The following is a 24,236-nucleotide window of genomic DNA, read 5'->3' as shown; positions in this document are numbered from 1 at the left end:
ACTTGGTAAATCTCCAAGGCCTACTTTTTAGGATGGTGTGGTGGATGAATGGTAGATGGATGAATTGGGAAGTAGCTCTGGACTGGAAAGAAAGCATTGTGTGAGTTTGTTGTTCTTTCATGGTGTCAGACATGACTAGATTATATCTGAATTAAGAGAAAATTTGGCTGGTTAATATAGAAATGTTGTCTCCTTTCGTGTGAAATGCTGTTTACCTTCCTGTAATCAGTTTTAGAATATGAAAGAGAGTTCGCTTGTCTCTTACTGTGCATAACAAGCCATTTTAACACCCTGCTTCCAACCCCCCACTTTCATAAAAACCAAACAGAAAATGAGTGAAATCACTGGGTTTGCATTAGAAGAGCATTTCAGCTTTGTCTCTGCCCATTAGCGTCAAACAATGCAACAGATGCCTGTTAACAGTTTCATGCCCATTTTTAATTAGCAGATGGAGCTGTGTTTGTGTCTGTGTTCTGCACAGCACTTGTTTTGAGTCACAGGGTAGTGAGTAGATTAGGAACGGGCTGGGCTTTTGGGCTGAATACAACCCAATTTTATTTTGAAACATTTATTATATGTGTGCTTATTCTATTTGATTTCATAGCACTGGGATAGCCTGTATCTAAGGAAAACCAGTATGCAGTTCTGCTTTCTATCATTATGAAGGGGAAGCAATTACTATTTTATAGTTTCAGTGAAATTGCCATTTTGTGGTATTTCTTGAGTTGAAAATTATCGTGAGGTAAATTTCTTTAAGGTCTCAGCTCAGTCCTTTGTCATAGCATCTTGAGAGATGCTAAGCTGGGCTGAAGTGACTTCAGTAGAACAGAGAGAAGACTATTGCACGCTGTGGGAGGGGGGTGCAGGCACTTAGGTTGGTGTGGCCTGCTGGAATGCTGCATTTTGTGGAGATCTGAAGCCCTGTCTAAGCTCAGCAAGATGGAGGATGCTGATGGATTCCTAACATTTGTCATGGGGAAGTGGGGGTGGCACCTTCCTACACATAGGCTATTTTCTAACTTGAGCAGGTAGCTGTTGGTTGTGCAACATGCTATGACTAAACATTAGACATTAGTATTGACAAACATTAGACAATGATTATTAGAGTTATTGTATATAATGATGTATCCTTTTTCTTTTTAAAAAAGGTTTATTTTTCTTTTATTTGTGTGTCTATTTGAGTTTATACACATGTGAATGCAGGCTCCTGTAGATAGCATCGTGTCTTTGGAATTGGGGTTACAGGTGGTTATAAGCAGACCCTCTCCCCTTTTTAAAGATTTTTTTTTTTAAAAAACGATTTATTTATTTTATTCATATTAGTACACTGTAGTTGTCAGACACACCAGAGGAGGACATCACACCCCAGGTGGTTGTGAACTTCCATGTGGTTTCTGGGAATTGAACTCAGGACCTCTGGAAGAGCAGTCAGTGCTCTTAACTGCTGAGCCATCTCTCCAGCCTAGCACCTCCTCTTTAAATTCTTTTCTTATACATTACACCCTGACTGCAGTTTCCCCTCCCTCTACTCCTCCCAGCTCACCTCCTTCTTCCCCAGATCTACTCAACTTCCCATTCCCTTCAGAAAAGAGCAGGCCCCCAGGGATACCAACTGAATATAGGCCATAAGAAGTTACAGTAAAACTAGACACAGACCTTCAATATAAAGGCTGACTGAGCCAAGCCACTAGGAGGAAAAGGGTCCCAAGAACACCAGCACGCCCACTGTTAGGAGGCCCACAGGAATACCAGCCCGCACAACCATAACATAAATGTAGAAGACTTAGCTCAGAGCCATACATGATCTGTCACTGTCACTTCAGTCTTTGTGAGCCTCTGTTTAGTTGATTCTGTGGGGTGTGTTCTCATAGTGTCCTCAACCCCTTTGGCTCCTACAATCCTTCCTCCCTGTCAGGATTCCACGAGCTCTGTATAACATTTGACTGAGGGTCTCTGCATCTGCTCTCATCAGTTGCTGGATGAAGCCTCTCTGATGACGATTGGGCTAGGTACAGATCTATGAGTATAGCAGAGTATCATTTGGAATCATTTCATTGACTTTTTTTCTTTTCTCCTTCCTTCCTTCCTTCCTTCCTTCCTTCCTTCCTTCCTTCCTTCCTTCCTTCTTCCCTTCCTTCCTTCTTTCCTTCCTTCCTTTCTTTCTGCCTGTCTTGTTTGGTTGTTTCCTGGCCATCTAAGCAGTGCCAGGCATGGGCTCCCTTTCACGGCGTGGGCCTCAAGTTGGACTAGTTATTTGTTGGCCACTCCCACAAGTTCTGCACCACCATTTCTACAGCACACCTTGCATGCAGGACAAATTGAAGGTTGAAAATTTTGTGGCTGGATTGAATTGATGTCTCAGTCCCTCCACTGGAAGCCTTGCTTGGTTATACAAGATGGTGTTTCGAGCTCCATATTCCCTGTCTAGGAGTCTCCTCTAGGGTCATCCTCATGGATTCCAGGGAGTTCCCACTGCACTAAGTTTCCACATTGTCCCCAAATGCCTCCCAATTGCAGCTGTCTTTCACCCATCCTTCTTCCACCCATCCTTCCACCCCACCACCCCACCTGATCGCTTTTGTTTCTTCCTGATCCCACCTTCTTCTATGCTCAGTTTTAAATTAAGGGATTTTTCTTATTTTGAACTGAACAAATAAGAACCCGAGAGGAATTGGCTTCTTTGAGAAAGTAGCTAATATACTTTTGATGCTTAGTTGCTTTAGGGAGCCTCATGAAATGTTAGACATGTTTCCCAGCGGCTCTGCGTGCTGCTTTCTTTTGCTGCCTTACCTGCAGGGGCTAGCACAGCTAATTAGGCACTTTGGTATTTACCTGTTACTGAACCTTTGAGCATTTCCTAGGGAGCTTTTATCCTCCTCAGTCCAGAATTTTATTTCTTGGTTCCCAGAATAAAGGCTAAACTTCTGCCTGGCATCATGTTCATCCAGTTTAGGTGCACAGTTGCTGACAGACCACAGTGGTGTTTGGCAGCCTGTGGCAGCATGGCGTGACTGCAGAAGCAGAGCTAGATAAGGAATCCCACCTCATCGTGGTAAACCAACTTCAGAGAGATTAGGCAATGTGTAGCGTTCCAAAGCTTTTGGCAGCTAGAGTTTGAACTGGCAGGGCTTCTCATATCATATTTAATTTTGTTGTTTTGTTGAAGAACTAGGCAGTAATTATTTTAATAAATCATAGATATTTTTCTGATGTATAAAGTAGAAGGACAATCTTAGAGATTGATCCAGTTCTGTTTTGAAATATAGTGTGAACTAATTAAAACCTAACTTATAAGTTTACTTTTTAAGACATGAAGCAATATTTATCTGGAATAGGTGTTATGAAATATTCATTATCTCCTTAAGCACATGCAGATTCTTGATGTTTACTAGAAAGGTGAAAAGCTTGTGTCGTGAGATACCAGTAGCCAGCAGTACCCTGTTTGTTGTTTATAAATCTGTGTGGGGTGGGTCGCTGTGTATGGTTTTTTTTTTTTTTTTTTTTTTTTGGAGGGCTGAGAATCGAACCCAGGGCCTGTCGCTTACTAGGCAAGCGCTCTACCACTGAGCTAAATCCCCAACTCCCAGTGTGTATGGTTTTCAACAAGGAAGTCTTTGCCTTTTTCTCTTCTTAAAAACTCTGATAAAGGGGTTGGGGATTTAGCTCAGTGGTAGAGTGCTTGCCTAAAAGCGCAAGGCCCTGGGTTCGTCCCCAGCTCCAAAAAAAAAAAAAAAAAAAAAAAAAAAACCAACTCTGATAAAACCTTTTATATAGCTCAGAAAACAATTCTTTATTGCGAGTTCTCTGTTCCATTTTGAAATGCCTTAGCTTGCGTTCTCATTTCACTGACCACTGTTAGCACCTCACTCCTAGCGGCTTGGGGAGAAGGCTTGGTCTGGGGAGGGAAGACTAAGGACTGCACTGTCCCCTTCCGCTGCTTTCTTTGGCTTCTTCTTCAGTGCTGGCAGTTAAGCCACTGAGTGAGGTTAGGATCCCGCCCAGCAGCCCGAGAATGAACAGTGACTTTTGCTTGCTATTACTCTTTTGTATTGCTTAGAGATGGATGGTAAAAATTCCCTGTTTGTCGTCTTAGTCCCAGCAGCAGTGAACAGGGACGCATGAATAAGACTGTTGCCCACAGAGGGTCGGAATGAGCGCATTTCCTATTTTATTTACTTTCATTGCTTTAGAATTTTCTAGTCCCATGGTATAAACGTTGTATAGAAAAATTAAATAGCTAATTTCCTGTGTATAAAATTCCACAGTAAGTTAAAATATAAAACTTGCATATATATTACCATCAAAGATGGTTTCATGTCTTGGTCTCTCAGCCTTCAACCTTAATAAATACCATTGTTATAAATTTAGATTGTGCTCTCCTTTAATTTACCATGTTTTTTGTTTGAATGGTCTCCTAGTTACTGTAACTATAGCCTATAGTATTGTGCAAAAACAATGGCTTCTAGCTTCCTTCCGGTCAAAGGCATTTTCTTGAAGTGTAAAATGGGAGGGGTCAATCCCCCAAACGAATGATCCAATTTTACTAAGAAATATAGGGTGGAGTTCTTAAAGATTGCTTTTGTTTGTTTACGTGTGTCTCTGAGTTTTGTATGCACTGATGTGTACCAGTGCCTGAGGAGGTCGGGCCCCTAGACTGGAATTGCAGGCAGTTGTGTGCGGCCTGACATGGGTGCTGGGAACTGAAACTAGGTCCTCTGCAAGAGCAGGACAGGCTCTTCACCACAGAGCCATCTCTTTAATCCCCCAACTGCTTAAAAATGGACGTGTTCGTTTAATTCTTATGTTTATACCACACAGTACTCATCTCCTTAAGCACACTCACGTAAGATCCATCAAGAAAGAGTGATGATGACTGGCTGTAGGGTTATTTGTTGATTGCTTATAAATTCAGTCCTCCATCCATTATTGCACAAGCTCCTCTCAAGGACCTTATGCTGGTTGCTTCCTCAGCAGAAAAAAAAAAAAAAGCTTCCTGTCTTCAAAGTCCCCCTGCAGCCCTGTTTTGTCAGCCTATTCAATCAGTGTCTGTAAAGAAAAATTGATTTTCCATATCATTCTCAGCTAATGATACGCCTTCTTCTCACCAGTGGGCAGTAGTGTTTGATTGACGTGAAGGCAGAATGAAGAGGCAGTAGCCTCAGGGAATTCAGGCAAGCCTGTTGCTTCTGTAGGCTGGCTAAGTGTTTGTAGCACGGAAGAGATTGGTGCTTTTGAATCCTGGTTTGAGCATTGGCTCTGACTTTCATATCTCATTTGCCTTTGAATCTCTTCCTTCAAAAAGAAACTAATAGTTTAGCATACGGTCTGAATGTGGTTAACATTTATGGAAGGAGAGGAAGGGATTAAACTCAGAGATCTGGACTCCAAGGACATGTTGACTTTCTATTTACTTTTGGGTTTTAAGAAGCCGCAGCTGGAACTGGGTAAGAGTTGAGCTAGAACTTACTGCTTCTGAAGTTGCACAGGGAATCCAGTAGTTAGTCAACTACTCAGGGCAAGCATGGCATTATCCCCAAATTTGTTCTGTCAACCACATTTGTGTGGGTGCCTGTGTGTGTGTGTGTGTGTGTGTGTGTGTGTGTGTGTGTGTGTGTGTATGCATGTGTGTGTATGCGTGTGTGTATGTGTATGTGTATATGTGTGTGTGTGCACACTCGTGCACATGTTCTCATATTTAGAGGCCAGAGGTTGGTCTCAGTTCTTGTTCCTTAGTTGTTATTAATCTTGATTTTGAGACAGAGATCCTCCTGTCTCTGTCTTTGCCTGCCCAGTTCTGGGATCATAAGCACATGTCACCATGCCCAGGTTTTATGGAGGACTCTGGAGGCCAACTCAGGCACTTGCATGGCAGGTACTTTTCTTCCTGGAGGAACTCTGGCCCCTGTGCCAATGGTAGAGGATGTGACCCAAGGGAAAGTTGGAGGGGGTTAGAGGACAGATTGGGAGAAACTTTTTAGGCTTGTTAATCTGAGCCTGAGGGCAGTGGGGAGTCATGGATGGATGTGGGGGGGTCGGGGCTGGGGAGCTACTTATGGTTTGCGATTCCAGTTGCCTCTTCCTTCACTTGGACGTTTACTGTTGCCTAAGTGTCTCTATTTCCATCCCTGTGCATAAACCACATGTGCATGGCCACAGAAGACGTGAAGAGAGAGGGTTGCCATATCCTAGGTGAGGAGTGTAGCACACTTGGAGGAGAACGGACTCTGCCAATAGATAATGGAGCCTAAATCTGAGGCTCACACTTGAGTCCTTGGCTCTTCGTCCATAACAACTTGAATCTTTCAGAGTGGCTGCCGGAATTTTGTATGGATTTCAGCGTATTGGACATTTAGGCCTAGATACAGTCCTTTTCAGTAGTCTGGAGTAAATGTGAAAATGAACCCACAAACCCTAAGAAGTGTGCTGACTCGCACTGCACGGTATCTGCACTCAGCAGTTCTTAAGACAGTGCGATAGAAATTCACTATCTGGCATCGTTGGTTTCTTGGCTTTGTGCATGTTAAACCTGGTATTTCTAATGATACAGTTAAAAAAACAAGAAAAAAAGAAAAAAGAGAACTGTGCTGACTGGGAACATGAATGAACCCCCTTTAACAGGCACTGCCAGCCGCTAATGTGGATGTGCATATGTTGCCTGTTGGCCTGGGAGGTCAGAGTGGGGTTTTGAATTGTTTCTTGGCCACCAACCTAGCCCCTAAGGAAGCAATCACCTATGTGTATGGTGGGGGGCGGAGGGAGAGGATATGTTTAATTCTGAACCCTGGTGCAAAGGGAACTAATTATATCAGAAACCTCTGCATTGCCTCTCCGCATGGTACCATTGGTTTGCTTTATTTATGTGTGCTTGTCCCTATATAGACTATAATTTGCTAGAACATCTACCTCAATTGTAAGCTTCCTTCCTTCCGCAGGTCAGGTTTAATCTTCCTGTTAGCCTGTCCTTTTTTAGGGAGTGAAACTCTACCTAACTCCGGCTTTGTTTAGAAAACCCTGTTTGGCAAAGTTTTCCTCAGTGGTATTGTAGAGTAGACTTGATTTGTTCACTAAGTCTGAGTCTCTAGAATGCCACTGTGAGCCGGAACAAAGGAAAGTCTGAGCATCTAAACTTGATGTGACAAGTCCACTTACTTTGTTGCATGAACCTGCACCTGGGCGCTCAGCCACTACAGGCTCAGTTTATACAGTGCGTGTCTCTATATATCAGCTCCTGTGAGGCTAGAACAGAGCTGAAGGCCTCCTTCAGGCAGGCTACTGATGTCCTAGAGAACACAGTGGCAGTATGGTCCTGTGGGAGAGATGCTCATCACATAGCTTCAGGCAAGTCAGTTGCGAACCTTCTGGTGCAGAACAGGATCTTGCTCTAGAAAAGTCTAAGGTCTCTTTCAGAGCTCTGGTCCAACTTATAATCATCGGACAAAGTGGGAGAGTAGACAGAAAAACCCAAACAATTTATGTAAAAGAACTAGGGCTTTTGACCTGGAAATCCCGAAGTTCAGCTCCTGATTTTAACACTTCCTGTTTGAGATCCTATGGCAAATTATTTTAACATTTTCTTAATTGATAAAAGAAACAACTCCTTATTAGGACTTTTGTTTTGAGAAAAAGTTGCAGTCGTGTGTAGCATAGCTTTGAAATAGACACACACACACACACACACACACACACACACACAGAGTTGTATGTAAGAACTGTATAAATCAAGTCGGTTTAAGTTCACCACAGATAAGCCTAGACAACTAAATGAACCCTGGAACTCTTTGGGGACTTAATTGACTAGCATTTGCTTTTTTATAAGAGCTAACATTTACAGAGTGTTTACTTTATATCAAGTGCTATTTTAGACATTAACATTTTTCATGGATTGATGTATTGAATCATTACAGTATCTTCTTTATGTCCTGTTATCCTCCCCACTTTCTAAATGAGATAATTGAGGCACATTAGTTGAGGCACAGTTGAGTTTTTATTTTTGACATGTCTTTTCTGCTGAGTAGATTTTTTTTTTAAATTGGCTCTCTTTAAAGGAGACAGCATGGTATAGGATAAGCTGGATGACTGCTTTTTTTCTCCTGTGTGTCCTCCCCAAGTTCTTCAACCTGCTCAGTCTCTGTTCCCTCTTCTCAGCAGAGGCCCCATCATGATATAATCCAGTAAAGCATTTAACATGGCCGGACACGCAGTAGGTCAGTAAATGCTGAGGTCTTTTTGGTTTACCAAGGAACTTAAGAGGCTCTCATTAGATGGATTCTATAAAATATGGGCAGGAGTTGTATGGGGGTTATTTAATTAGGTGTGTGTCAGTGATCTAGAAAATTAGTGTAGAAACTTTAGAACTGTGCATACTTTTTACAAAGCTGTTATTAGAAATATTGTCTAGACGCATCTCTAGAATGAAGGTGAGGTCCCAACCTCACCTGGCATAAGGAGGCACCCAAGAACAGCCCTTGACCTCTATATATGACAGTATAAGCAGCAATTTCTCGGTCTTCTAGCTACTCTTAGGCGAGTGTGAATTTGACTGAAAACACAAACAAAAATTCATATTGACTGGTTTGTCTAGAAGGGACAAATATTTCAGTTTAAATACCTTCTGTTAAGGCTCTGGATTTTAAGCGCAGTGAGTTTTGGATTGAAGTCTACTGAATTTTAATGAATTTGTTTGCATACATGAATTTGAACAATACATTAAATCTTGAAATAGTGTAGCTGATTTTAATGGAGTAAAATTACTCAACTTGAAAGCTAGTTAATAGGTTCTTCTTTATTTAATAATCAAGGTGATGATACTTGAATCTTAGAAAAGTTGCTAATTATGCTTTTATAGCACCAATACATGCTATTAATTTCTTTGGAATCATTAAGCTGTCTTATTAGGAGAATTAAGGCAGTAGATGTGTCAGTGTAAGCATAAAGCATGGTTCCCTCTGAATGTTCCCCTCTCAGGGTATCCAGTAGACCATGTTATGTACATAGGGCATTTAGCATCATGGCTATATGCATAGGGCAGGCCAAAAGCCCTAACTGCACTCATTCATATATAAACTTGTTTTGACCAGGAGGCTGATGTGAGAACTTAAAAGAGTTTTTAAACATTAAAGATAGCCAGCTGGGAGGGGAGGATCTGGGAGGAGTTGGGATATGTTAAAGGTACATTATAAGACTTAATAATGATATTGTTTGTTTGTTTGTTTGTTTGTTTTAAAGATAGATAGCCTGGAATGGTCCATCAACCTTTAATCCCAGTGGCCTATAGTCCTAGTACTCGGGAGACTGAGGCAAGAGGATCTTAAGTTGGAGGCCAGCTTGAATTATATAGTGAGTTGCAGGCCAGCCTGGGCTAGATGATGATGAGAGGATAGATGGATGGATGGATGATCGCAGTGGGTTGCAGGGATGGATCATCTGGGGTTTAAGGGGAGTATAAGATGATAGGTTTTATTCTGACTGTAGTGGAAAGGGTTATGTTCATATTTGACTTATAATTTTAAAGACTGTATTGATTAAGAGTTCATTTTTGGGGTTCAAAAGCACTAAACAAGCCAAAAACAAAAAAAAAAAACAAAAAAAAAAACCATGCCATGGATTGCTTTGGTCTATTTCCCCAAATTGTGATTTATCTAGAAAAGTGTTTTGTTAAAAATTTTAAGGTGTTTGGCTTGGAGAGATGGCTCATTGCTTGCTGTGGGGCCAGATTTCAGATTCCCAGCACCCACATAAAAGCTGAAGGGTGTGGGGACTTCCTGTAACCCCTGTGCTCTGGAGGCAGGGGCAGGGATCTTTAGGACAAGCTGGCTAGGCTGTGTTCAGTGAGAGACTCTGCCTCTTTAAGGAAAGTGGAGAGCAATTGAGAAGACAACAGATGTCTACCTCTAGCCTCACACATGCACACACCTTCCAGATTCATGTGCAAAAGCCATGTTCAGACGGTCAGAGGTTTGCTTTTGAACCAACTGTGAAGGTTTGTGGTGATGGTTCAGTTATGCTCAGTACTGAACAATGAAATGTGCCTCAAACGTTGAGAACAGCAGCACCCAGGAGAAGGGCAGGAATCATGACCTGCATCTTCAGAACCTTTTGCCCGATGCTCATGCACACAGGTCTCTTTGAGGACCAAATGCACCAGCACTGTATATAAGTTCCTCAACCTGGTTTTGTTTTTCTACTCAGAGTGTTGATTTAGCCAATGTTTGCTGACTGCAGCAATGCCCCTGCAGACATGCACCGTTCTTAGTTGCTATAGCACCTTCTGTTGCTATAGAAAGCCTGCAGTAAATGTTGAGTGACTGGCCAGTTGGCACCAAGTGCATCCTCATCATCCTTACCACTGTGGCCCCTCTCTGTCTCCTTCACCTTTTGCTCTCAGGAGCCATTGTTACCTTAGTTGATTTTCCTAGTACACTCCCCACCTCCCCACTCTTCTTTCTTCCTCTGTCTTAGCTGGTTCTTTCTGCTCTGATTTCAACTACATCGCAATCCTCACCATTCTTACCTGGTTATCTTCTTGAAAGATTTCCTGTCACTTCACTCCATTTACTAAGCCTCACAGTCCTGTTCTGTTTTCTTCAGAACTCAGGTCACTATGGCCTGTCATAGCCAGTGGCTTGCTCAGTATCTGTGCCCTGAGGCCTCTCATCAGTGGTTGGCACCCTTTGTCACCCACCCATCAGCTCCAGAATTGTCTGTTCTCCAGACTTCCCCCACCTAACTGCGCCTTCTGTTGCTATTGGTAGTTTCATTTTGCCTTGTAATTAATGCTGTTTTCCAAGTGATTTTTCTCTCTTGGAAATTAGACACACTTTAATACAGTTTGTAATCACGCGCATGTGTATGATTCTTTTTTTTTTTTTTTTTTTTTTTTGGTTCTTTTTTTTTTTGAGCTGGGGACCCGAACCAGGGCCTTGCGCTTCCTAGGTAAGCGCTCTACCACTGAGCTAAATCCCCAGCCCCATGTGTATGATTCTTGCATTAATGCTTGTCCCTCCTGCCAGCTTGCCAGCCCCATGAGTGCAGGAAGCAGATGTACTGCTTACCTTTGTTGGATCTTGCAGTCAGCTCAGTGCTTGTCAGGGTGGACATGTTCAGAAATCTCTTTTAGGGGGTGGCAAGATGGTTGGCAGGTAAAGGCACTTATTGCCAAGCCTCCCAATCTGAGTTTGATCTCTAGATCTAGTCTTTCCCTGTGGTGGAAGGAAACAGTCAGTTTCCATGTGCCATGGCCTCTGTGTGTGTGTATGGAATACATGTGCAAATTAATAAATTAACAAAATGTAACAAATTGAAAAAGCCCTTGTGATTGAGGCAACTTTGCCTCATTACATGTGACTCCCCAACTTTCTATCTTATATTCCTGTCCACTCCCAAGTTCTTTTTTGTTTATCTTTTGATCTAAAGAATTCTTTCTCCTCTCATAAACTGTCACCTATTTATTAACACTGCCATTTATTTTTTCATGTTATACTCAAAAACCAGACTCAAAACCCGGACATCATCTTTGTCTCTTTCCCATCTTCTACCTGCTCTGGTTTAGGCCTTCAACAGTGCTCACTTAGACACTATAGTGTCCTCTTAAGTGGCCTGAGCACTTTCAGTCTCACTTGGGCAATATCTGCATGTCTCTAGTTCTGTCCTACACCAAACTAGTTAACTTTAGATCATAGTTCTCACTGGCCTTTAAGTCCTTATTTTCCTTAAAAATCACATTTTCTACATCATTCTTGGTCTGTCATTGTGAACTCCCCACAGTGTGTTGTTAGTTGTACCTCCTGTTCTTAATAGAAGGTCCCAGTGTCCTGAAGCTTGCTGGGTGGGATCTAGCCCCATTTCACCTAGCAAGTGTAATATTATTAATAGCCCTGTTGTAGTTTATATGAGAATGACCTCCATAAGCTCATATATCTGAATGCTTGGTCTTCAACTGGTGAAACTGTTTGGGAAGGATTAGGAGGTGTGGTCTTGTTAGAGGAGGTGTATCATAGGCCTGGACTTTGAGGTTTTAATAGACCACACCATTCCTAGTTAGCTCTCTTACTTTCTATTTGCTGATTAAGATGTGAGCTGTCAACTGTTTCTGTCAACCATACCTTTGCCCTTTCATCATGAACCCTCTGAAACCATAAGCCCAATTAAATGATTTCTTTTATAAGTTGCCTTGGTAATGGTATTTTGTCACAGCAATAGAAAACAATCTAGGACAGTCTCTTAAATGAGAAAGAAAGCCAGTTTTAAGTTTTTAGAATTAAAAATGTTTCTTTACTTATAAAATGATGATGATAATACATGGTCATTATTTGTCTGCCTGTCGTCTGAAAACTAAACAAGCAAGCAAAAATAGTACAATGGAATTCTTGCTATTTTACTTCTTTGAGAGAAAGGAGACCAGTTCTACTTATTTTTCTCCAGGAAAATTTTATGGAGCAGAGAGATGCTAGCTTTCAATGTTTCTCTTTAAAATTTTATGGAACAGAGAGATGCTAGCTTTCAATGTTTCTCTTTTTCCCCTTCATTTCTTCCTTTATTTTTTTTTTTTTTTTTTTTGAGGCAGAGTCTCTGTACCTAGCCATGCTTGTTCTGGAACTCATGAGGTAGACCAGGCTGGCCTTCTTTCTTTCTTTCCATAATCACTTTTCTTGAGGGGAGGGGGGCTTGTTAATTAAATAATTTAAAAGTCTGGAGACCACTGTTACACTCAAAAAATGGTAGTTCCATGAAAATTTCTGTTTTATTTTTTTTAACTGGTACAATGAGTGATAGAAAAGGATGTATTTACCATGTATAACATGCTATTTTAAAGCATATAAATTGTGAAACAACTGAATCCAGCTAATTCATAGGATGTTCCCTCACAAGTTATAGCTTTTGTGATAAGGGTACTTTGTATCTGTCTCTTAGAGAATTTTTCAGACTATAATGTATTTTTAACTCTAGTTGCCATGTTGCAACTCTGTACCTTGGACCTGCCATCTAACTGAAATTTTGTATCTTCTTGTCAGTATCTCTCTGGCCTTTAGTTCTCACTCCTACCCCTTCAACTCTCCAGTTCCATAAACTCAAGCCTTATTTCTTTAGCTTCCAGGGATGAGTGAGAGTAAGTAGCATTTGTCCTTTCTGGGCTTTCCTTATTATGTGACTTAATGCCTTCCCTGTTCATCAGTGTTCTGCTAAAGGTAAAATTCATATATTCTCATTCTCTCTCTCTCTCTCTCTCTCTCTCTCTCTCTCTCTCTCTCTCTCTCTCTCTCTCCTCTCTCTCTGCCTCTCCTTTTCCCCCCTCCCCTCCCCTCCTCCCTTCCCCCCCCTCTCCTTTCTCCCGTCCCTCCCTCCCTTACACACATATGTATGTATGGATGTATATATGTATGAAATTTCTCTTATCCATTTGTTCTTCCATGGGCATTTAGGTTCAATTCATATCTTACCACAAAAATGACAACTACACAAGGCAACATGTGTGTTACTTAGCTAGCTTTAGTCATTGTATACAGTGTATATACTTCAAAATATATTGTGCCAGGTAAATAAGTAAATGTAATTTTATATCATTTTTAAAAATACTGCAGCAATATGGCAATGCTGACATATTGAGACTGATGAATCATATGACATTTATATGTTTATTGATTTTTGTTGTGTTAGGTATTGAGTCCAAGACCAAACATGCTAGACCAGGACTCCCTATTTTTAATGTTTGCATTTTCTCATCAGTTTTTCATGCTGGCCATACTGACTACACTTCATTTCTACTCATTAAGATCTGATCTTTCTTGATTTTCCTTGTCATGTCCATTGTGACAGTTTCAGAGTCTTTTTTTACCCTCTCTGCTCTTCCCCATCAACCTAAGGATGCTTTCTCCTTCCTCACTGGTACTTTGCTCCCTGTATAGCACTTTGGGCTTTTGCCTGGCACTTAACCATTTTCTTTCTGTGTTACAGGGAGACTTGCCTTCCTCTCCAGTCTCCCCATTTTCATAGAAACTGTCTTTGGGACATAAATTTGTTTTATCTTTGGGTTCTTTGCATCGCCTGTACAATACTTGATTATGTCTTTGGTGCTTGAAAATGATATTCAACTGAAATTTCAGAGTGAGTCTGATGAAATAAATTGACGAAGTGAAATTCTTATCTTTGTGGGTAGGAGGAAGTTTGTAGTGTTGGGAACCGAACCCAGGGTTTCGTGTATGCTCAGTGAGCACTCTACCACTAAACCACATCCCTGGCTACCTTAGAACGTTTTCCTAATGATCATGAGTTACAGTTGCTCATTGAAACATGTTAGAAATGAGTCTCCATTTTTGAGGATGAATAGTTCTAGATTCAGGCCTGCTGTGGCTTGGGTGGTTTAATTGAGAAATTACTTATTTCATCTGGCAGCCTTTGTGAAACCTTTGCTGAAGGTGATTTTTACTTTTATTTACAGGCGAGGTCCTGAAAAATCTTTCTTAAGTGATAGGCTACAATTTTTTTGCCTCTAGCCTTCTTTAGAGCTGTCATTGTCTTAACTTTGGTTTGGCCTGGTCTGGTTGGGGCTTTTCCTCTGCTTTTAGGACTGTGTATGTGCTGGTCACAGGCCTGTTGCTTGCTTTATCAAATTCACTTTTTCTCCATCCTTTATCCTCTCTCCTCAAGATATTTGTTTGTTACTATTTCTGGGGGTTGGGGATTTAGCTCAGTGGGGTTTGGGGATTTAGCTCAGTGGTAGAGTGTTTGCCTAGCAAGCGCAAGGCCCTGGGTTCGGTCCCCAGCTCCGAAAAAAAGAAAAAAGAAAAAAAATATTTCTGGGGAACCCTAGGTCTTGTACATGCTAGGCAAACATTCTGCCATTGAGCTCCATCCCTGGACATTTACATATATTTTAGAGCATGGTCTGCTAAGTTTTGTAGGCTAACCTGGAACTTTTGGCTCTCCTGCCTCAGCTTCCAGTGCTGGAGTGGTATGTGTGCACCAGCATGCTTGGCTTGCTGCAATCCTTTGTTACTGATTTAACTTGTGTGGAAACAACCCTGGGTATGAGGTGGGTAGTGACACAGGAGGCCTACTGTTATGGCCACATTCGATGTCCAAGTGCCTTCTGCAGAGACGTTTTCAAAGTTTTTTCTTTTCTGCTGAGGCAGAGATTTGTTTTCCTAGTGCTGGGGTCAAACCCAGAGCCTCATACCTGATAGGCAAGTGCTCTGCTCCCAGCCACATCCCAGCCCTTGTTCTGTGAGACACGATCTCATGTGGCCCAGGCCGTCCTAGAACTTCTGATTCTTCTTTCTCTACGGCAGATGCCGAGGTTGTAGGTCTGTGGGTCTGGGGTGTGTGCATGGAGTATATGCTAAACAGCAGTGAGCTGGGACTTCAGCCCCGAGAGATCATCTTAGATGTGGGAGAAAATGACAGGATTTCTGTCACGGAAGACACTGAAAAGAGTCGGGAGATCATGGGTGACCACCTCCTCTTTCTAGCCTTTTCTTCTGAAAGGGTATGGGGTGTGGGCAGTGATGGCTCAGCTGGCAGCTGTGCCTGTGACCGGTGGGCCTGTTGTCACCTTCTTTTACTAAGCTGTGGGTTGGCTTTGTGTTGAGTGATAGGTAGGCAAATAAAAGAAGAGAGACTGAAGAGAATGAAGGCTTAGCGACACATCTCCAGTGTTTTCAGGTAGCACACTTGCCCTCATGTGTGGGAGGTTCTAATAGCTTTGAAGAGCCAGTGCTCAGCTCCATTTGAGGTGACCTCTTCTGCCATCAGGCACCACCTACTTAAGAGCCCTTTTGATATCAAAAGATAAGAGCAGGGAAAGAGGCGAGAAGAAGGTTCCATGTTTAGTTTGAGATATGTGTCTTTACTGCAAAAGCCCAAATCAAACAGCTCAGCCCTGCTTTCTTTTAGCTTAAGTGGGTGTTTTATGTTAAGGTCTCCTTTTGGCTTCTCTGGCCTACCTAACTTCTTATGACAGGGGAACAAATAATACACTATCCTCTGTAGATCCGAAGTATAGAAATGACCGAGATATGGGGTATCTCTTCAGATGCCCCTGAGGCCACAGGCAGATTGAGTGCGTTCTTTTCTTGCCGTTCCAGAATCCACACTCACCAGAACTCTGAACGAAATGGTTATTTAACCCCCCTGTGTAGGAAAGAATGCTTAGGCAAGACTTTAGTGAGAACCTGAGTTTGAAACTTCCCTCACAAAGCCTTTTGGTACTGTATTAACAAATACTTCCTTTTAAATGTAAAAAATTGCTCAAAGTATGAGTATGTGTCTGCAGTTCAAAGTGAACCATAGTTTTGGTGAATCTTTCCTTGGTATTGCCATACTGACTGACCATCTAAAAGCTCCTGGTTGGTCAGTCTCTCTCCTTCAGAAGTGACCTTCCTGCCCAGTGTGTTGACACTCACCTCAGTGGGTTAGTGTAGCAGTGTCCTTGGTGTGTAGCTCACATTGTAGCTAGACACCCACAACAGACAAATGGCTCAGGGATAACTGTGGGCTCCCAGTCTGCCCTGGCTGGGGGCAACAGTGGGCTCTCAGGCTGTCCCTGTTATGAAGTTTTGAAATTGGGCTGCGAGACAGTTGTCAAGGGAAGGCTTTTACCGGTACATTTTCTGTTCTGGTTCTCGTTCAGCTGTGACTCATATTTTTTCTAGTTCAATCCAATTTTGGGTAGATTTAAAATAAATTATTTTTGTATTACAAAAATGTCACTTTCATCTAGTGTAGGAGAAATTCTGATTGAGAATCAGAAAAGATAGTAGTGATGATCTGATACTACTTTTGACTCAAGAAAAAAAATAACAGAATTCTTATAGAGTGTTGTAGGATTCAAGGTGTCTTTTCTAAGTAGACAGGAAAGTAAGCTCCACCTCTGAGACTTACTGTAGGAAACCATAAAGGGCAGGAAGAGAATCTCTATAAGAATTTCCATACATGGTTGCGGGAGGGTAGCAGGTAGCTTCTGGACTTCCCCAAATATTTCCCTTTTCACTGAAACAACCCCAGTGAACTGGCTCCTGATTGATGTTGTCTGGGTAGAAAGACACTGGAACATCTAATGCTGACTGTGAGTGGTCATCTTCACATGTAATCACCCACAGACGCCTATGCCTATACATTCTCTGGTGAGGGGGTGATACCGTGAAAGAGAGCCATGAGGGGATTTTTGCCTGGCTTGCTCGCAGAGTTCCAGGATATAATTAAAAGCACATGCAATTATCAGTAACACTGAGGTTCGTTATGGTTTGTACAAGACTTTGGCAGAAACCGAAAGCACATTCTAGTGTCTTAGATCCTCCCCCCACCCTCCTTTTCTCTCTCCCTCCTTCCTTTGCCTTTTCCTTCACTCCCTTTTTCTTTCCTCTTTGGAATGAAAAGGAAACTCTAGGTCCTGACAGTTTTCTTTTTCTTTTTTTTTAATGTGTATATGTGATGTGTATGTGTATATATTTATGTGCACATGAATGTTTGTGTATGTGAACATAGGCACATGCATGGGGGTCCTTCTCTCCCACTTTGTTGAAGCAGGGTCTCCTGTTCAGACTGTATGCTAGGCTAGCTGGCCCTCAGGCTTCTGGGGACTCTCTTGAGTTCCCTTCCAGCTTGTGGAGGTGCACTAGGGTGCAAACTAAGCACACCTGACTTCTCTGTGAGTTCTGGGGCCCAAACTCCAGTCCTCACACTCACATACCGTGTCTACCTTCCAACCCTATTCTGTTTTTAAACTTGGTGTTTCTAGCCTGTTCATAGATTCATTTTCATTTATACACTTCTTAGGTAGTACTTGAAATTGTACTACATAATTCTCTTTTTATTTCATCCTTCAAATAAATTCTTGTAAGTGAAAATGTCTTCTGTCAGCTTTTCATTACCCCAGATGGGGGACTGTGTGGATGGTAACTCTGGGGAGGGACCTTCAGCAATGAGCTTTAGGTCAGTGACTGCTGCTTAGTAAATCATGGTCCTCTGCACAGGGCCAAATGCTCAGATAATCCACTGTGCTGTGTAAAGAATTTCTTGTTTAAATCGAGTCCATGTCTCTAAATTAGAATGTGTACCTCCTTTAAATTCAGTAGACTGGTTTGGGGCTATAGATGAGATAGCTTTTGTTTGCAAAATTAGTAATAAAAGGTAGGTTGTAAATTTAACTTGTGGTATGGGAACACACACAGACTCACAGACTCACAAACATACCTACCACACATGCACACACACACACACACACCTCTCTCTCTCTCTCTCTCTCTCTCTCTCTCTCTCACACACACACACACACACACACACACACACACACACACACACAGACAGAGGCAGAGAGTGCTATAGTCTTTATTCTGGCAATGGAGACTTCTTACATACTACCTAAGAAGTGTATAAGTGAAAATGAATCTATGAACAGGCTAAAAATACCCAGCTATTTACTCTTATTGTGTTAGAACTTAAAGTGAGTAAATTCTGTCTCAAGTAATTTTCTATATTTTTCATTTATTCCCATTACTCATGTCTGTTCTCAAGAACAAAACATAAATGGCCTTGTTCTTGAGCCAACTTGTAAACTGTAGGGGTTCCCACCATTAAACTTGAGCCTGGTCATTCCTTCCTAGATACGGTGGTGTGGGCGGCAGAGTCTCATGCTGTCGTCTGAGAGCCTGATTTCAATTGTGAAAAGAATCTAGCAGTGCACTGGGAGCTTCCCTGAAGATGGTTGTGCTCAGTGTCTGGCCTTGCAAAGGCTCTGCTTCTGGTGATGGGTGTGGCCAGGGCAGGTCTCCTGCCTCCAATTTCAAAAGTGTTCTCTTTTCTTACGTCACCCTGAGATGTGAGTTTCTGCTTTTGAGAGTTCATGTTTCTTACGTTTTCCTTCTAACTTACAAACTGCAAGTCAGCCTCCTCTGTCCTCAGAGAAACAAGGAGAGGTATTTTCTATGGATTGTGCATTTGGGATTTCATTTTATTTTTCTTGTTTATTAATTAAACAACATTGAACAGGGTACATAGAGCATTATCAATAGGCCTAGAAGTCCACAATGATTCTTCCTCATTCCAGACAAAGAGATCCCTGCTGTTGCTGTGAGACCAGTTACTGCCAACTCACCAACTGTGACCCTGGGGAAGTAGATGTTGAAGGCATGACTTCTGAGGACTTCTAGGGTACTGCTGTGCTGGTGCCCACCCTCTTCCACTCTCAGATTTAAGCTACTGCCTTCTGGTTCTGACTGTGGGCCATTGTGAGATGTGCTCTATGGGAATTCTAATACACTAATGCACAGATTTTATTTTAAAATACATTTTTGGATTTTCATTTCTGTTGATGAAGGTGTTCTAGAACTTGTCTTGGAGTTCCTCACCAAACTGCTTGAGTTTCAGAGATATTAAAAACTGCCTCTGGCTAACAATGGTTTTGTTTTCACAACCCTGCATTTTTACTGAAAACTGAAGTGAGAATTGGCAGAGGAAGCAGAGGAACTATATAATACTTACTCTCACAGATTGTATTACCCAAGAGTCCGTACAGAAGGCAGCACCATGACATGGGTTTCCTTCTCTGTGATTTCTAGTATGTGTTAGCTGCCTGTCTTCTCCCTTCTTGAGTGACCATATAAATGTTTCAATGCGGTTTTTAAGTATTGAGTCCTGCCTGAAAGTTTCGATTTCTCAAACATGTGTCCTTCTTTAGCCAAAAGATGTCGTCAGAGCAGTTGGCCTGGCTGCTGCCTCAGTGGAGCATCCCCCCCCTCCCAGGAAGAGGCGGGGTTCTCTCTGGTCACAGAGGTGTTGATTACACCTGTGCTTCTCTTGGTGTTTTGGAGTTGGATTCTCTCTCACTTCATTTTGTTGTTTGTGGTAGCTCCTTTCATGTAAAGAAGGAGCAATCACACAGCTTATCAGAGAGGGTACATATAATTATTCGGGTGAAAGGAACACCGATGTACTGCCAAGAGACTGGCAGAGAGAGGGTAGGACTGGGGCCACTGGTCGAAGGTCTTAGCATAATGAGAGAGAGGTAGTTTCTGTGTGATTATTTTCCTGTTATGAAAAAGGTGACAATATAGGTTCTTTATATCTAAAAAAAATTGAATATAGAGGTTTTCCAGCAGAAATTTCTTTTGTTTCTTTTCCCCTCCTCTCTTCTCCTCTCCCTCTCTTTCCACAGAGTCTTGGTAGGTAGCCCAGGCTAGCCCCAATCTCTCATTCCTCCTGTGATTAGGTAGTGCTGGGATTATGGGTGCTTACCACTTATCAGCTTCTTCTGGGACTTTCTAATCTTTCCTGATGTTTATTCTAATAGTGATTGGGTGTTTAAGGTAACTTTTAGTTTCCTGTGTATTGCACTGAGCTTTTAGATTTCCTTAGAGCTCATTTGAGTACATTGTATGTGTGGCACTGGGCATAACGATTCCAGATCCTTAGCAAGCTTGGAGAGTCATGTGTGGCTGTTCAAAACCAAGGGTGAGAAGAAAGTGCTTGTAATTTTGGCTACTTCTGAGTGATTCACACAAGCCAGAGAAGGCTTTCATCATGAAGGTGTTTGGTGTGTGAGTGCTGTTCTCTCCAGTGGATAATTAAGTCACTGATTATGCTAATGTGCTTTCCCTTCTTTTTTTTTTTAATTGAAAAATAAGTAAAGTAAAATCTGACATAGACAGGCTTTTCAGAAGAGGGATGGTTATATTGCATTTGTTCAACTTTGTATCCATAGCCAACGTTCATGTCAAAAGCAAACTCTCATTTTGAAATTCATCGTAATTACAACATTCTTTTCTCTAGACAGTTCAGAGCGCACACAGTGATGGCTGCTTCTAAAACAGACGTGCAATTCAAACAGTCGAGCTCGTTATGCCAGCCCTCTCACTTTAGTACATGATTTTACGCAAGGTACTTATCTGGGTCCTCCTCTCCTCTTGTCTTAAATGGAGACAATACTCCTGGTGCATGTTCCTCAGTTGGCTGGTTTTGAGAAATGGTAAGGTGTATTAAGTACTTGTTACGCTGCCTGGCACTAAGAGCTATTGGGAGGTACTAGTGTTTTTTAAAAGTATATTAAAACCTATTCTTTGAGAATAGGTTTTTTTTTAAAAAAATAAAACATTTTTAATATATTCTTTGAGAATTTTATTTACAAATACAGTGTATTTTGGTTGTATCTGTGCCCCCCCTTCCACCTCATCCTTTCTGTTCTTCTCCTAACTTTATGACCCCTTATTTAAAGTTTTTTTTCTTTTTTATAACCACACAGTTAAATTAGTACTGCTCATTTGCATGTGGGTTCGTTAGAGCATGAGCAACCTACCAGGGGATATAGCCCTGAAGAAAACGGATTCCCTCTCCCCAGCAGCCAGCAACTGCTGGTAGCTCTCAGCTAGGGGTGGGCCTCATGAGCACCAATCTCATCCAAGCTGGCTTCTTGCAGGCAGCCACACTGCGATGAGTTGAGTGCAATGGCCCTGTTACATCAGAGAACACTTCTCAGCAATCATTCCCAACCGCTGACTCCAAGTCTTTATGCTTAGCCTTCGGGAAGGACAGTGTGATACAGATGTCAGTAGGGCTGAGCACTCCACAGTCACTCTTGTCTCTGTATTAACCACTGTCCACGGGGAGCGTGTGTGTGTGTGTGTGTGTGTGTGTGTGTGTGTGTGTGTGTGTATGTGTGTTTGTGTGTGTGTGTGTGTGTGTGTGTTGCTTCTTTGATTAGGGCTGAGAGTTGCACTAATATGGTATAGTTTTGTGTCAGCCTGACACAAGCTATAGTCACTGGAGAAGAAAAAACCTCAGTTGACAATTTGTCTCATAATGCCCTGCTGTAGGGCATTTTCTTAATTAGTACTTGATGGGGGAGGGCCCAGCCCATTGTGGGTAGTAACAACCTTGGTCTGGTGGTCCTGAGTTTTATAAGAAAGCAGTCTGGCTGGGGGTGCATGCCATTAGTTCCAGCCTGGGCTACAGAGTTCCAGGACAGCCAAGGATATACAGAGAACCCTGTCACAAAAGCCAAAAACAAAGACAAAAGGAAAAAAAACTCACAAATTAGTTAGCAGCACCCCTCCATAGCCTCTGCATCAGGACGTTCTTCCCTTGTTTGAGTTCCTGTCTTGGCTTTTTGATCGATGACTACAATGTAGGAGTATAAGCCAAATAAACTCTTTCCCTACTTGTTTTTTGGTCATGGTGTTTCATCACAATAGAAAACCTTAACTAAGACATATGGGTATAAAGATAATTACTTAGGAAGCAGTTGGATATTAAACTTCATTATTAGCAAAATAATAGAAGTTTCTCTTTTAGGGCCTATAAGCTATAAATACCCATGAGGTTTTTTGCCAAGTTTATAAGACAAGGCATAAATTCCCTCCCATGGAGTGCATTAACTCCAATCAGAAGTAGGCTGGTTATCCTATAATGTCCATGCCACTATTGCACCAATGGGCATATCTTGCCAGGACAGTTACTATTGTAGCTTACGGTGTTTGTGGCTGGGCAAGACGGTTGACGACTTTTCTCCCAGCAAGCACTAGTGGTTTTTAATAATGATAACCTATCCTATTATAGCTGGCAACATCTTTATCTGAGGAGTTGGGAGGTCTCAGGAGACAGTCTTGAGAGATATTATTTGATTCCATTATGCAGGGTTATTTAATCTGAAGCTCATCTTATTTGTACAATATGTGTCCTAGCCTTCCTGAACTGATTTCAGCTGGAGCTTGTGGTTTTGCAGGCAATTACTCCCTCATTTAAAGGATATGGTTCATTTCATTCATTTACAGTAAGGTCAGTTACCAATACTGTCAAACTCTTCTGCATTTTTTGTGATGGTCCTTTTTTCTCTGGTGAAGCTGGTGGATGAGAGCATCTCAGGGGGAGGATGCCTTGGGCAAGCACCTTGCTGGGGCAGTATCTCTACTGCTGGGATTCTGAAGTCTGATCTCCCCAGTCCTTTCTGTGTTCCTTTCCCTACAAAATACAGAGAACATGTTAAATTACTGCCCTCCTAAATTTAATACATGTTTTAGTTTCCATTACATTTGAGGTCCTAAAGTTATTATCTCACTCTCTCTCCCCCATCACAAAGTGATCTTTTTGTACCAGCAATAGATTTTAAAGAATTAGAATCGATCCCCAGCTCCGGAAAAAAAAAAAGAATTAGAAAAAAATTCTTTTGGTGTGATTTGCAATTCATTATTGGGTCATGAAATCAATTTAGTGTGTCCATAACAACTTTTTGCTTTTAATGGAAGGGAAGAAAATAGTCCAAAATATAAGAATAGAAGGTACAGAGTCTACTTCATGTTCAAGGTCAGCCAGGCATGATGGCTCCCCCTTTGAGTTCAACACTCAGAAGACAGATATATGCTCAGGTTTGAAGCCAGCTTGTTCTACATAAGAAATTTTAAGCCAACCAAAGCTATATTAGTGAGGCAGTGTTGGGGAAAAAAGTATAAGTCAAGTACAATTTTATCAAACTTTGGCGTGTATGTGTGTGTGTGTTTGTGTGTGTGTGTGAGAGAGAGACAGACAGACAGACAGACAGACAGACAGACAGAGACAGAGACAGAGAGACACTACCCAATTCCATCTCTACCCTGTGGGTCAGAAAAGCTGCACAGCCATTGCTGCCCCTTCATCTTGCCAGGAAAGATCCAGCTCATTTTAAAGCGAGCCCTTTCAACAGAGGCTGCATCTGACTGGGCAGATCCCTTTCCTTGAAAGAAACTGGCCCCTTTCACCCACCCTCAAGGCTCTATTGACGGGACTTTGGCTGCGGGCTTGGCTGGCTGTGGTTTTTGTTAAGGTCTCTTGGGTAATAAGCTTATTGTTGCTCTTGGTTTGGGGCTTCCTGCTTTTTGGGCTTTCTCAGTGGACCCTGGAAGCCCTTCTGGTGGTTGGAGTGATGACAGACGTTCCCACACAGCACACAGACTTTTGCAGCCTACAGCCGAGACGTTTTTCTAAGTTTTCAGAAAAGGTAGCTTCTGAGGAAAGCAAGATTTTCTTAGCTAATAGGAAATCGTCACCTCCCTTTGCTTTGCTGGTGGTAGAGCAATGCGTTAGTCTAACTGGTATAATCGCAGTGTTGGGGTTTATCTTATTGTGGACATGTTTTACTGTATGTGGATTTAAAAAATTACTCAAACCCAAAGCCTCTTTAAATTGTGATTTCAGGGGTTAGAATGGGACTGTGGTAGCAGAACTCTTCATTTTCTTCCATTTTGCTCATGACTGCATTGCTGTCTCGTCTCCATTCT

General features: G+C 41.9%; 1 protein-coding gene and 1 non-coding gene across 2 annotated transcripts in view; both read left to right on the top strand.

The window, feature by feature from the left end:
* Window positions 1-24,236, top strand: part of Rab8b (RAB8B, member RAS oncogene family) — a 70,508-nt gene that overhangs the window by 6,670 nt on the left and 39,602 nt on the right. The gene's annotated exons all lie outside the window — the stretch shown is intronic.
* On the top strand, window positions 6,430-6,549 carry LOC116908360. The gene has a single exon (XR_004388910.1). It is a non-coding gene; the product is annotated as a small nucleolar RNA SNORA8 (small nucleolar RNA).

Source organism: Rattus rattus, chromosome 8 (assembly GCF_011064425.1).
Source record: "Rattus rattus isolate New Zealand chromosome 8, Rrattus_CSIRO_v1, whole genome shotgun sequence".
Taxonomy (NCBI): Eukaryota; Metazoa; Chordata; class Mammalia; order Rodentia; family Muridae; genus Rattus; species Rattus rattus.
This window is presented reverse-complemented; position numbering and strand designations above follow the sequence as displayed.